Genomic DNA, 13,736 nt, shown 5'->3' on the forward strand with positions numbered 1-13,736 from the left:
CAATTCTGTTGGCCGACAGCATCTGATCTGGACTGACCAGTAGCCCTGCAACATATATAGGCAAGCGCCTAATTTCAGCATTAATCATTCAGTTTTCAGCAGAGTCTTCAGTAGATAAGTCTCCTTCCTCTCCAGACTGTCAGTGAAGCTCCTCTTCCATTCTCAGCCAGCATATGTGCAGTCCTACAGCTATCCAGACTTGCGTAAGTGGCCTGAAGAGTCTTTTGCAGTGCCTTGGATTGGTCAATTCTGAGCCGATGTACGGTCTTCCTCGTCCTTGCGTTGGGCAGTCATATCGCTTGTTCTCAAGCATTGTACATCAGTTCTCCAAAGAATTAATATAAGCAAATACGCCTACTTGCAGGGGGGGACCCTTCAGTGGGTAATTGGGACCCAATACTGTGTCGTCTACTTTTTTTCTGCTCTCTCTCTCTCTCTCTCTCTCTCTCTCTACTCTCTGAATTGGATGCTAAAGATCTCACCACATACAGGTATAAAGAAGGCCTTGTTGTGTGTTACCACAATCAACCTCAGTGCATGTAACACTCTATCTTTGGAGTGTTATCTTGTGCGCAGTGGTGTGTATTTTTCAGTTATCTATTGCATTGTTTCTGGTTCATATTTTAGTGTTGATGAGCTTGTTGTTCACGAGACGGTGCCCAAGAACATTCACACCTAACCAGTGTTATTACAGGCTGAGCATCTGGGCGAACCCACGATACCCACCTGGGGGCTCTATACCCCATGGCTGCCTTCATTCTGGCACCGCTAGGGTACCTGATGTTGAAGAACCACTTGGCTGCATTTTCTTGTGTGGACCAAAAACAGCCACCTTTGTACTGTGCATTTCCCAAATCTGCACAAATTCAGCACCTCTTGGCCTTCCACTAGGCTCTGATACCAATGTTACATGCAAAAGAATTGTGCAAAAATGCAATGATGAATAGAGAAGAGAGAGAGAGATGTTGTTGAAACAATGTTTTCTGTGTATATGTATCAAGATGTACATAGATCCTAGCCAACATGGCCACCAAAAGGTAACATCTATGCCCTATGATCCATCCCACCTATGGGGGATCAGATGCCTACATAATGAACTGCACTTGCCTATTTATAGGCTCATGGAGCTGCTCCTACCAGTACCTGATTGTTGTTGGCCAGGTCCTTGGACAACAAATTACCAGAAATCCCATAAAAAGAACTGGTCAATGCCTAAAAAGGTTCCTAATCATAGCCAAAATAGAGGGTTAAGTATGTCCACATTTGTGCATGTGACAGGAGATCTTGGGTTAGTTTTAAGAACCCATTGCACACCAATTACACCAATGACTTTCCTTTTACACATCCTTGGAACAAGCTCTCAAATCTTGTTCTTCTTAATGGATTCTCATTGGATAGTTGTTCACTCTTCATGGCTTCTCTCCATTCCTTCTGTGCCATTGCATCTTTGACAGTAGTTGCTTCTACAATCTTCATTAAATCCATAGTTGACCAAATGATCCTGCTAGTCTAGCATAATTTACCTTTCCCTTTCTGTACAAGTGTTCAGTGATATCTGTCAAATCGATTCAAAACTGTTCAAGAAAATAACCCTGAGAATATTTGTACCTCTGCATTCTCATGTTGAGAAGCATGCTTTTACATGACCTAAACTGATTAGGGATGGTCATGCAGAAAGGGAAAGCATGCTTCTCAACATGAGAATGCGGAGGTACAAATATTCTCAGGGTTATTTTATTGAACAGTTTTGAATCGATTTGACAGATATCACTGAACACTTGTAAAGAAAGGGAAAGGTGTTTGTTTTGCCAATGGTTAGATACATGCTGCTAACTCCAACCTTGCTGCAGTCTCCCTAAACTGTGGGCTGCTTTCTACTGAACTTCTATAGCAAAGTGCAGAAAGTACCTCCTAATGTACTCTGTTGGGACTCTGGAGCACGCCCTACAGATTTACTTGTTTTCCTGTGAAGTTGGGTCAATGTCTGACAGTGGTCTCTGTTTCAGCTTTATATGATGCCTATCCTCAAATATTGAACACTCAACCCTTAGTCTGGACACACCCCATACAATTTCCACATTGTTATTTATTAGCATTCTAGCTTTGCTATATGGGCGGATGTGTTTACTTTTGTCTTTTTCATCTTGGCATTATCCTAATATATGTTACTTTGCTTGCTTTTTCTAACAACATTTTTTTACATCTGGACTTTGACTCTGCTTTTATTCAGAGAAATACAGGATTCTCTAATGGTAAGCCTAAGTTTTTGGACAAGGATCCAATGGTGGAGCATCTGTCAATCTCTTTTCAAGTAAAATCAAGAGCAGTGAATGTGCTTCAAGCTGATCCACAAGCTTTGACCACAGAGAGCAGTCTGTCTTCCTCCACAGAAGACAAGGCTTCCGGAGATGATAATGACAGGTGTCATTTTGCCCCCCTTCTAAAATCAAGTTTGTGTTGTATGGAGTACAAATAGTATAATGCTCCCTTTACATAAATATGCAGGTTGATAGTGGGTAATGATATCTCTATGCTTGTGAGGAAAATCCCTAGTGAACCAAATCTAGAGCAGGCAGTGCGGACCATTGACTTAATTATGAAACGTAACATTAGGATTTCCATCAACACCTTTTCTGCTCTCTTGCAGCGGTGCAGTCGAAGTAGAGATTTGGTATCAGGCAAGAAAGTGCACGAACAACTCTTGGAGAATGGTTACAAGGCTAATGTCTTACTAGCAAACACACTCATAGACATGTATGGGAAGTGTGGGAGTGTTGTAGATGCACAGCAAGTGTTTGATGAAATGTCCAAGCACAATATATACTCGTGGACCGCACTTATTTCAGCATATGCCAGTAAAGGTATGGTGGAGCAGGCAGTTAACCTATTAACAGAAATGCAGAAGGCAGGCAATAAGCCTGATAACGTTGTGTTTGTGGTAATCCTGCAAGCTTGTGCCAGCAGAGGGTATCTAGATCAGGGAAAACAGCTTCATCGCCAAATCATTAGGAGCAGCCTTGCTTCGGATCTTATGGTAGGAAATACTTTAATTGATATGTATGCAAAATGTGGGAGCTTGGAGCTAGCACATGAAGTATTCCACCAACTGCCTGAACAAAATGTAGTCTCATGGACTGCTTTGATTGCAGGGTATGCTCGTCAAGGGCTTGAAAGGGTGGCTTTTGTGCTATTTGAGCAGATGCAAGAGCAAGATTTAGAACCAAATGAAGCTACCTTTGTCAGTATCCTCCAAGCATGTGTCAGTACCATGGATGTGGAGCGAGGTGAGCACATTCACTCTCATATCATAAGCAGTGGTTACGAGTCTGATGTGGTTGTTGGCAGCTCCTTGGTTGATATGTATGTAAAATGTGAGAATTTACTGCGTGCTTGTGTTGTGTTCAACAAAATGTATGAACGTAACATTCTCTCATGGAATGCTATGATTGTTGGACATGTACAGCAAGGGCTTGATGAGGAGGCTCTTTCACTTATGAACAATTGCAAGAAGAAGGTTTTGAACGAGCAGATGAGATAACCTTGGCAAATGTTATTAAGGCATGCAGTAGCCTAGCAGCCTTGGAAGAAGGCAGGGAGGTCCATCATGAGGTCATAAAAGGTGGTTATGAGTCTGATACATATGTTAGAAACTCAGTGATTAGCCTTTATGCAAGCTGCAAGTGTATACATGATGCAAGGCAAGTGTTTGATGCCATGTTGGAACGAGATGTGGTGTCGTGGACTGTGATGATTGTGGGCTATGCCCAGCAAGGATTGGCCAAGGAGGCTATCAAATTTTTTGATGAAATGAGACAGGAAGGTTTGATGCTAGACATAGTCACCTTTGTTAGCCTCCTAAAAGCTTGTGCTATTGTTGGAGCCCTGGATTGGGGCAGACAAATACATGCTATCCTCCTTGAATGTGGGTTCGGTTTGGATGCTTTTGTGGGGAGTGTGTTAGTTGACATGTATGCAAAATGTGGTAGCATAGTTAACGCTTGCTTGGTACTCTACAGAATGCCCGAAAGAGATGTCGTTTCATATACGGCAGTGATTGCAGGGTTGGCTCAGCGAGGGCAAGGCAAGGAGGCTCTGTCGTTATTTGAGATTATGCAATTGGAGGGGTTGGAGCCTGACAGGCTCATTTTTGTTAGCATTTTACAAGCATGTACAAGTTTGGCAGCATTGGAAAAGGGTAAACAGGTACATATCGACATTGTTGATAGTGGGTTTGAGATGGATGTGTTTGTTGCCAACACCCTTGTAGACATGTATGCCAAATGTGGCTGTATGGAACTTGCAAGATGAATGTTCAGCAGAATGCCTGAGCGAAATGTTGTCTCGTGGAACGCTTTGATAACAGGGTATTCTCAGCAAGGCTTCGGCAAAGAGGCTCTTGCTTTGTTCAAAAAAATGTTAGAGGAAGGCTTGAAACCAACCGAGGTGACACTAGTCGGTGTCCTCTCTGGGTGCAGCCATGCGGGCCTGGTTGATGAAGGTCAGTATTATTACGACTCCATGCAGGACTATGGTATTACACCAACTATGGATCATTATGCTTGTATGGTGGACCTGCTCTGTCGTGCAGGGCACATGGTAGAGGCAGAAAGCTTCATCAAAACAATGCCTATTGAGCCGAATGAAGTGGTATGGAAGACGTTGGCTTGCGCGTACAAACTGTATGGCAAGGTGGAGCTAGCAAAGCATGCTATAGAGAAGGTTTTTAAGTTGAACCCACAAAATTTATCTGCTTATGTGCTGCTTTCAAACATCTTTGCTGCCGCTGGCATGTGGGATGATAAAGACAAGGTGCGACAAATGATGGACAATCAGGGTGTTGTCAATATACTGGAGCACAGCTACATTGAGGTCAACACTCACCTACACACACTCACCTACACACTTTCACTGGTGATGATGCATCTCATCCACAAACAAAGGAGATACAAGCAGAGTTGAGAAGACTTGATGAGGAAATGAAGAAATCAGGGCATGCCCCAGACAACAGCCTTGCAATGCATGATGTAGAGGCAGTGGCAGAAGGATCGTCTTTGTGTTGCCACAGTGAGAAGTTTGCCATTGCCTTAGGGCTTATCAGCACACCAGCAAATACATCCATTCGTGTCATCAAGAACCTTAGAGTATGTGCTAAGTGCCATGCAAGTATGAAATTTATCTCCAAATTCACTTGTCGAGAGATACTTGTGAGAGATGCAAGTTGTTTTCACCTTTTCAAGGATGGCAATTGCTCTTGTGGAGATTATTGGTGACATTAGGTTGATTCAATTTTTAAAAATTTTAAAATGAAAATATTCTGAATACAGTTTATCCAATTGTGAAGGGTCTCTGCAAGCAGCTTGATCTCCGTGGGATTTTCAATGAGATTTTAGAGGTGGTTGGCATTGTACTAGTATTGAGAGGTGTCTGCTAATAAGGTCCTTTCAATATTCCAGTCTTGCATGGAAGTAGATTGCTGATTACATCTCTTGGCATCGAGCAAACCATGCAAACATAAGACGAGATGAGTCCTAACTCCATAGCCCAGCAATGGGATCTATACGACAATATGAAAGTTCAAGGAAAAAACTTAAATTAGGAGCTTGATGCAATGCCAACATGCTGACACCCCACATGAGAAAGAAAGATATATTAAGCGTCTACTAAAGACCCAATGGGCCTATGAGACCAAAGTGATACAATAATGTCAATGGCATATCTCATCATGGAATAAAACAGAAACAAAACATAAACATGGCTATCTCATTGGGGTGATACAAAACTGTCCATGGAAACTCACATGGAATACTAGGAACATAGAAACATGAGAGCAACATCAGCCCCCAGTAGATGGTATACCACTCTCAAAAATATCAAGCATGGGGCTAATGAGTATGGCCGAGAGGTCTACCTTAGCTACAACACGTGGAAAGGTAGCTCGATGGCGGTGGAGCATGTCTTGGATTTGGAGCTGATGAGGGGATCGTGCCTGATGTCCGGGGGGCCGAGGCGTCTGGCATGCTGGAGTGTGGAGGCTCGGTCCGAGGTAACTCCTCTTGGGCGAGGTGGGTCTGGAGTAGCTTGAGGTGGGTCCACAAGATCCATTGTATTGGTGTCCACCTCCTGGGTCCAGAAGAAACTAGTGATGGTTGGTTGGTCAGGGAGGGGGCAGGGTGGCTGAAGCTCTCTCAAGAAAGTGTCCCTATGTTTGCAGAGCTCAAGTAGGAAGAGGCCTAGGCAATGCTACTCCGGGAAGTCAATGATCTTGGAGACAGGACCAAATCCCTCACAAAACAGACAGTGAAACCTCTTGTGGATCTCATAGTATATTGGGCAGCGGCATATGTAATGCTCTTCTGTCTCAACCTTTGTGTGGCATAATCGGCAGATCCTCTCCTCTCTAGGTCTTTTTATGAGCTGCTCGACTCTAAAGACGTGATTAGCTCTACCTATCTCCACTCCGAGGTGGTGGGATGAAACTCATATGTGGCCAATCGCAATCCGCATGGCATGGGACATGTGAACACTCAGGTAGCCCGACTGCTGGATGAATCCATCCTCAGTGAGGGTGAGGAAGTGATCTCTGTAGAAGTGCATCTTGGTTGGGAGCTCTGGAGGTGTGATCCATGTGCAATGGGTGTAGAGGCTGAGAAGATCTAACTGAATAACTTGGTTGGTATCCTCATGAGAGAGATGGAGAAAAGGGGAGTCCAAACTGCACTGAAGGGGTGGTATGCTGTCCATGCGGAGCCCATATATTGAGAACCAAGTGGAAACTAATGCATACCATACTCCAGAGTGGCCCTCAAGTGGCAGCTATCTTGAGGACTCTAGGGCAAGACTCGGGTACCTGTGGGGATCCATGTGATTGATGCGATGGAGGTATGTGATTGACTGGACGAGTGCATCCACCATCATCGGGGTTGCAGCAACTCTGCCTGGATAATCTGGTGTGGGATTGATGGTTTGCTGCGGATCATACGGGAGAACATCATGACCTGGGGCCTCTCAACTCACTGCCAATCCTTATCGGATAAATCTGGCCCCAAGAAGACTACTCCATACATCAAGGCTAGTGTGACAAGGGTGTCAAAAGGCTAACCCTTCGTCTTGGGTTTCTGGAAATGTTTCTGGAAGCATTGCCGCTCAAGTAAGCTCAAGGTTGCATATACCCATGTCATTGTGGCATGTGCTGCAGCCTGTGGGAAGCGTGGTGAAGCGTGGGCCACTGAAAGTGACACCAAGGTAGACATAGGATGAGACAATGTCCATAGGATCCCCTATGTATGTGAAGCTCAATCTAGATGTGAAGGGGTGGGAAGTATTGAAGACCACTACCTTGGTTTTACCAAGGTTAACAACAAAGAGGTCCTGTTGAGTGCAAAAGTCTTGTTAGGCATCCAACTGTCTCTGAAGCCCCTTGGTTGAATCTGAGAGGAGGATGATGCCATCTGCATAAATTAGTATGGGGATCAATATACCTGCCAGTAAGGGACTAGCCCCGCACAATCCGTCAATGAAGCTTGAGATCTCATCAACATAGAGGCCAAAAAGAACGGGTGATAGAGGGTAGCCCTGTTTCACCCCGATAGTACTGGAAATCTCGTGCGATGTACCTCCTAGGTTTCTCACTCGTCCAGTGAGACGGACTCATAGAAAGCGATGAAGCTTTAAACCATGTTAGATGGGACTCTTATCTCCTGTAGACAATGTAGGAGGCAAGCTCGGGGTATAGTATCAAAAGCTTTACAAAGCAACAGTAAATCCTCAAATGTCGTGCTCTACCCTCCTCGATGATGGCACGGAGGGTGAAGATGTGGTCAAGGGTAGAGTAGCTCCTCAAGGAGCCTGCCTGTCCTAAGGCTCTGCATCCCTATCTCTCTGCAAATGAATTGAGCTCCAGCTCTAGCACCGATCCATAGAGTTTGGCCAATGTGTGGCCAATCATGATCGTCCTATAATTATTAGGATCAAGTGGATCTCTGGCTTTGAGGATGGGAGTGATGGTGTTGGTGGACCAAGAGAGTGGAAATCTTTCACAATGGGCTCTATTGAACATGTAGGCTAGTAGGAGCGCTAGGGTATCATCGGCATGCGAGATGTACTCGACAGTGAGTCCCTCATGATCTTGGGTCACCCATTACATAGTCTACGAATGGCCTTGAGGACCATGCCCTTTGTGAAGAATGTGGGCGTAGTGAGGTGGGGATCTGGTGGTGGGGGTAGGGGTGGCTGCTGGGATATATGATAGAGTGCCATGTGTTCGGGCAGGTGATAGGTGTAGGGGGGCAATGTTCTCGAAGTTTCCTCTAGGCCTCTTTGCAGTTCTTCCCTAAGAAATGTCGATATAACTCATCCTCTTTTCGAGCGTAGAACTCCCGTTTCTTGCGTTGGGTGAGCCGTTGAGAAATCCATTGCGCTTGGCGCTTCGTGATTTCCCCAATCCGCACCTCATGCTTAAGACGAGAGCGTGTGGCTTGACATTCATCATCATACCAAAAGTTCTAGGGCATGGAACTGCAAAGTGGCCTGGTGGTAGATTGCCGCGTGCATATGAAAGAAGCTGTGGGCAGATGTGTGGAATATAGTGGTGTGTTGTGATGTGAGGGGGGGTAGGGTTACAATAGGTTCCACATCCTAGAGTTGGTGGTAGATGTGGTTGGAGTAAACAAGGTCAAGCTCATGATCAAAATGGACCTGGGTGTAATGTGAGATGGGGGGGTGGGTGGCGGAGGGACGGGTGGTGTGAAGGTAACAGTGAAAGAGAGGTAGGCATAGTCAACTTCAAAGGGGGTGGCCACATGGAGAAGTTGGGGAGAAGGTGTGCCAAAAGCTGGAGATCCCATAAGGTGGTCCACGGTGCTAGTATCTCCCAAGTGAGGGAAGGAGGTGAGGGCATCGGAGGAGGGCCACTAGGACATCCCGTTATAGATAACGAGACCATGTGCAGCTCCTAGCTCTAAGAAATATCTCCCATACAGCGTGACCTCCTCACAATTTTGCGATGACCTTTGCAGCCCCGTGTTAGTGATGTCCAGCATTTGTAGTCTGATAGGGTCATTTAGATCGAGTAGTGAGACCTACCGACTCCTCGTCCTGGAGTTGAAGTCCCCGAGTAGGGGAGAGAGAGAGAGAGAGAGAGAGGGAGGGAGGGAGGGACGGAGGGGGAGGGATGGAGGGGGGGAGAGAGAGAGAGAGAGAGAGAGGCTGGCTACTAGTGTAGGTGTTAACACATGATCAACACAACAGAAGACTTAACAGAAACACAAGCACACACCAATAACCTACTACTATTGCCATATTTTATTACAAAAGTGCGCAAATTCTCAATGTACAGAGACCAACAGATTTCTCAATGCTGAGAAAACCTAGTAAGAACTTGATAAGCCAAGTTGCTGCAATTAAATATTGACTGAAGATGGAAGAAGAAACTTGTTGCTGAAGTTAGATGTTGAAATCTACCCCTCCTGGGTCCTTGTATGCACAATGGGAATTGGGATGATCGTAGTGATTACACTGAACACAAGGCATTTTGCTCCTCACTTGTAGAGGCATTAAGGATGTTTGGTTGTGAAGCATCTCATCCTCTCTTAGAGATGTCGATTGAATGCTTTTGTGCAAGGCTACATAGAATTCACGGAATGACAATTCCAAGATCAATATTTCTTTTGCCATTGCTTCACTTGGTTTAGATCAGGAACATCTCGTAGCATGATCATCTTCCATCATGTTGTCATCTAAACATATTGCTTCTTTACAACATTGATCAAATGTTTTTGGATTGGATACAATGATCAAGTTGTGTAAGCTGTTATTCTTTAAGCCCATGATGAAACATTTCTATGGCCGAAGGTTGGATTAGGCGAAGAAAAGCTCCAATTACAAGAGAAGAAGCGGGCTCTTTATAGATGCAGATTGTATTTTTAGAGGACTTATTTGCAATCAATTTTGTTAGTTTCCTTCTTTTTAACCAAAAAGGGAACCCCTTAGGCTCATTTTTAGGGTTACAATCTCTTGGTCCAACTACATAACATGGTGAAGGCACTTTTTAACACCATTTTGATTCATTTGCACCACTTTTCATTCCCAAAGTTTGCTAAATTTTAATGTTAAATAGTGTCTCAATGTCCAACTGTCCACCTAGGCAAATGTGGACTTGGTTATGTCCACGTGGTTGTGCTAGTGAGGTGCGTCATAGGCCGCTCCACCCAAGACTGCAACTATCCTGAATTGTACTAGTTACAAATGGGCATTGCACAAAAGAATTGGCAACTCAAACTGGCTTTGACCCAACCTGTTGGATGCCTTAAGATTTAATAAAGCTTTGCATCTTGGTTTGAAGCTAACATTGCAGCCTCAACTTGTCAATGCGAGAATTGCAAATGTTCCACACACACACACACACAAAAAGATGCCATGTAGATAAAAGGCATTATCTGCATCGTCAAAAGGGTTTTTAATTGTTGGATGTTGAGACGTTCAAGTATATATGTACTTCATTAACGTCTTATTCTTAGGATCTAAGCGTTGGATTTTTTATAGTCCCAATTTATGAAGACACTCTATTCTAGGGTTGCACCAAATACATAGGTTCCCATTGTGGACCAATGCATATCCCTCTTTCTTTATGAAAAGCATCAAGCCTCATGCAAATTAGGATAACAAGTAAGCTATTAGTTATTATCACAAAGCTATAACAAATACTTTCAATATATGTAACAATCAAACAACTCACGACATCCGCATAGACTATAGCAGTTATCTCCTTGTTATGTTAATTTACCTCTAATTTGGATAATATGATGGTGCTTAGGGTGTTTACTATTTTCTTGTGTCCCTTGTTATAGGGGAAAAAGTGTGCCATCTAGTTGTGCTAAGTTCCCTAGAAGCCTCATGCAATACAAAGATGAAATGAAATGATATGCAAAAAAAAGCATACACTTTACCTTCTATTGTTATATGCAACAAATAAATTTCCATTGTAAGATGTTCTTCAAAATCCCATGATGATTTATCCTTCTCGCTAGCTTCATCATCATTTCCTAATATGGCTTCTTTCTCCACATCAATAAGATGCTTCCCTATTTCTTTATCTCATGACCGGATAGTGCTGCTAGTTGGGCTTCATTTGATCAAGATATCTTGCTACTACATGTGTAATGGGGTGGTGTGGACAGGCAAGTGAAGATGTCATTATGGTGCAACCCTATTCCAACTCAGCATCTCCAACATCCGTGCTTTCTTCATACTTCCCCATGTTACCTAGTTTCTTTGACATTTTGACTTTGACTATGAAAAAGAGTGAAGCCTATGCTCTTGGCTCATTGGACTAGGATGGCAAGCTTGACAGTTTTGCGTGAAGTTATGTTGGGTGAAGAAAGGGGTTGGTGGGGGAGACTTGGGGAGTCAAGTTCTGTAGGGACTGGGGGAGGATCCTTTGGGGGGGGTGTTCCTGATGATGACAAGGCTATGTATTCTTAACGGAGTGGTTCAAAGTTGTATGTTGATAGGATGGCTTTGCCTTTGGCTTTGTTATGATCCGTGGTATCTACTACTTAGGGAGGAGCCAAAGGAGAGGCTTGTTGGGCGGGGTTAGATCCCCACCAACAACTTCTTATACTCCTTCATACCCACAACCTCTTGTACTCCTTTATACCCACAAGAGGAGAAGTGCCTTCCATAGATAGCTTCGCACATTAACCTCCATGGGTGTAACCACTCACTTACACTTAACACAAAAAAATCAAGCTCCCCACCAACTTCTTGTACTCCTTTACACCCAGAAGCGTGGAGAGGTCTTCCATAGATAGCTTCGCATCAACCTCCATGGGTGTAACCACTCACTTACACTTAGCCATGCCAAAATGTATCCTGCATACTTTTGAAAGAAATGAAGATTCCATCTGACTCTTGGCATACCTAAATCCCCAAACATTGCCAATGATCCATGAACCATCGAGTGCCAAGGTGTGTTCTACGTTTGCACAAATCTCTTAAAATACCACAAAAAACTATAGTTCTGCTTCACAACATTGTTCCTCGACTTCTTAAAAGTACCGTTCTTCTCATATGCTTCCTTAGTCTATTCCTTCATATTCTTCCTTCAATCTACATAATTTGATCACATGATAAGGCTTGTTACAGTAAAAATACTTTCCCTTTGATTTCTTCTTTTTCTCAAAAGCATCGGGGTTACCGAAGCCCTTCTCCTTGCCTTTCTTTGCATTCGTGGAGAATGCAATGTCACCACCATCTTTGTCTTTAAATGCATCTCCTCCTCCACCAGCATTGCGCTAAACCCCTCAAAAGAAAGAGGCAAGTTGTGCACTCGTGTGTTTACTGACATCACCAAACTGTCATACTTCAAGGGAAAAACTCAGATGGACCTATGTGCTAGTTCCTCCCTAGTTTTGGTAATCCCCACGTCACCATTTGATATTGTAGGTCCTTTATATACGTTTTATGAACTATTGTTTGTCCCATGATCCTCTCTGAGATTGTTTGGACCCTCAAACATGCCACACAACCCGAGAATGACGTGTCCTCGATTTGCTTGGGCCACCATCTAGTGTCTAAATTGGGAACTCTCAGGTGCCCAGATGCTCACCACAATAGCTCCTTATATGGGGGCCTTACAAAATAGAGCACATCTGTTACTTGCAATGACAATACGAGGGTGGAGCATTGAGAAAATGCTTTCCCAATAGATACACTAATCCATCTATCTCTAGAATTGGAAAGTTATCTTGAGTAAATGCTTTTCTAATAGAAACACTAATCCATCTATCTCTAAAATTGGAAAGTATATCTTGAGTGGCCTTTTCAAATAAATATTCACAGTATCTCATTGTAAATTTTATCTTTTAAAAAAAAATCCTATGTGAATACAATGGACCTAACCTTGTTCGAGTCATCAAGCTGAACCACACTAAGAGGTTATCTTGGTGGTCATGCAATCTACCCTATCTTTTAAGCACTATCTTGGTGGTCATGTTGTCCACCATATCTAAAAACCATATCTAAAAAGAACTTTCTATTAAGGTCATATCTTGGTGGTCATGTTGTCCACCATATCTAAAAAGCACTTTCTATTATCTTGGTGGTCATGTTGTCCACCATATCTAAAAAGCACTTTCTATTAAGGTCATATCTTCAAAGAACTTTCTATTAAGGTTATGTATTTCTCTCACATCAAGCTTTCTAGAAAACATACCCAATGTCTACTTCTCTTCGTGTGTATGACTATACTTTTGGATAAAACAATGGAAGGTTTCTCAGACTAGTTGATGTTAAGCAAATAATCTAATTGATTAAACAAAGAAGCTAAAGAGTGAAAGGAGAAAAGTAATTGAATAAACAAGCCAAGAGTGAAAGATTTGCTACTAAGAATCAATGCTCCTCTTTCATCACTTTATTGTAATCCAATCCTTGACTTGCTCTAGCTTCTAGGCCTCATTTTATGAAAAGTAGCCATGTTTGAGTGGTCAATGTTGATCTCCTAGTGTGGGCATCAAATAGGATCATGTGTGACTAGGATGGTAATGGTGCTTTGATTAGATTTGGTTAGCAACTTGTGGGTATCATACACTATTAAACCAATGTTTCACTTTCAAAACATGTTCAAGATTGGAGGGATGTAACCCTAAGCACCTTGCCAGGCATTGCAAGGCCCATTGGAGGGATGAGATGATCTCAAATTATCTTCAAAGATTTCAAATGTCATAGGAATCTTACAAGAA

At 43.2% G+C, this 13,736-nt stretch overlaps 1 pseudogene across 1 annotated transcript in view; it reads left to right on the forward strand.

Moving 5' to 3' along the window:
* Positions 1-5,333, forward strand: part of LOC147640676 (putative pentatricopeptide repeat-containing protein At3g13770, mitochondrial pseudogene) — a 121,822-nt pseudogene extending 116,489 nt beyond the window's left edge. The window contains exons 2-3 of the transcript XR_015268189.1: positions 2,231-2,421; positions 2,506-5,333. The product of XR_015268189.1 is annotated as a putative pentatricopeptide repeat-containing protein At3g13770, mitochondrial pseudogene (transcript). The remainder of the gene's footprint in view (positions 1-2,230; positions 2,422-2,505) is intronic.
* The last annotated feature ends 8,403 nt before the right edge of the window (positions 5,334-13,736 follow it).

This window comes from Cibotium barometz, chromosome 2, assembly GCF_041138505.1.
Source record: "Cibotium barometz isolate CiBa-2024 chromosome 2, ASM4113850v1, whole genome shotgun sequence".
Classification (NCBI taxonomy): domain Eukaryota; kingdom Viridiplantae; phylum Streptophyta; class Polypodiopsida; order Cyatheales; family Cibotiaceae; genus Cibotium; species Cibotium barometz.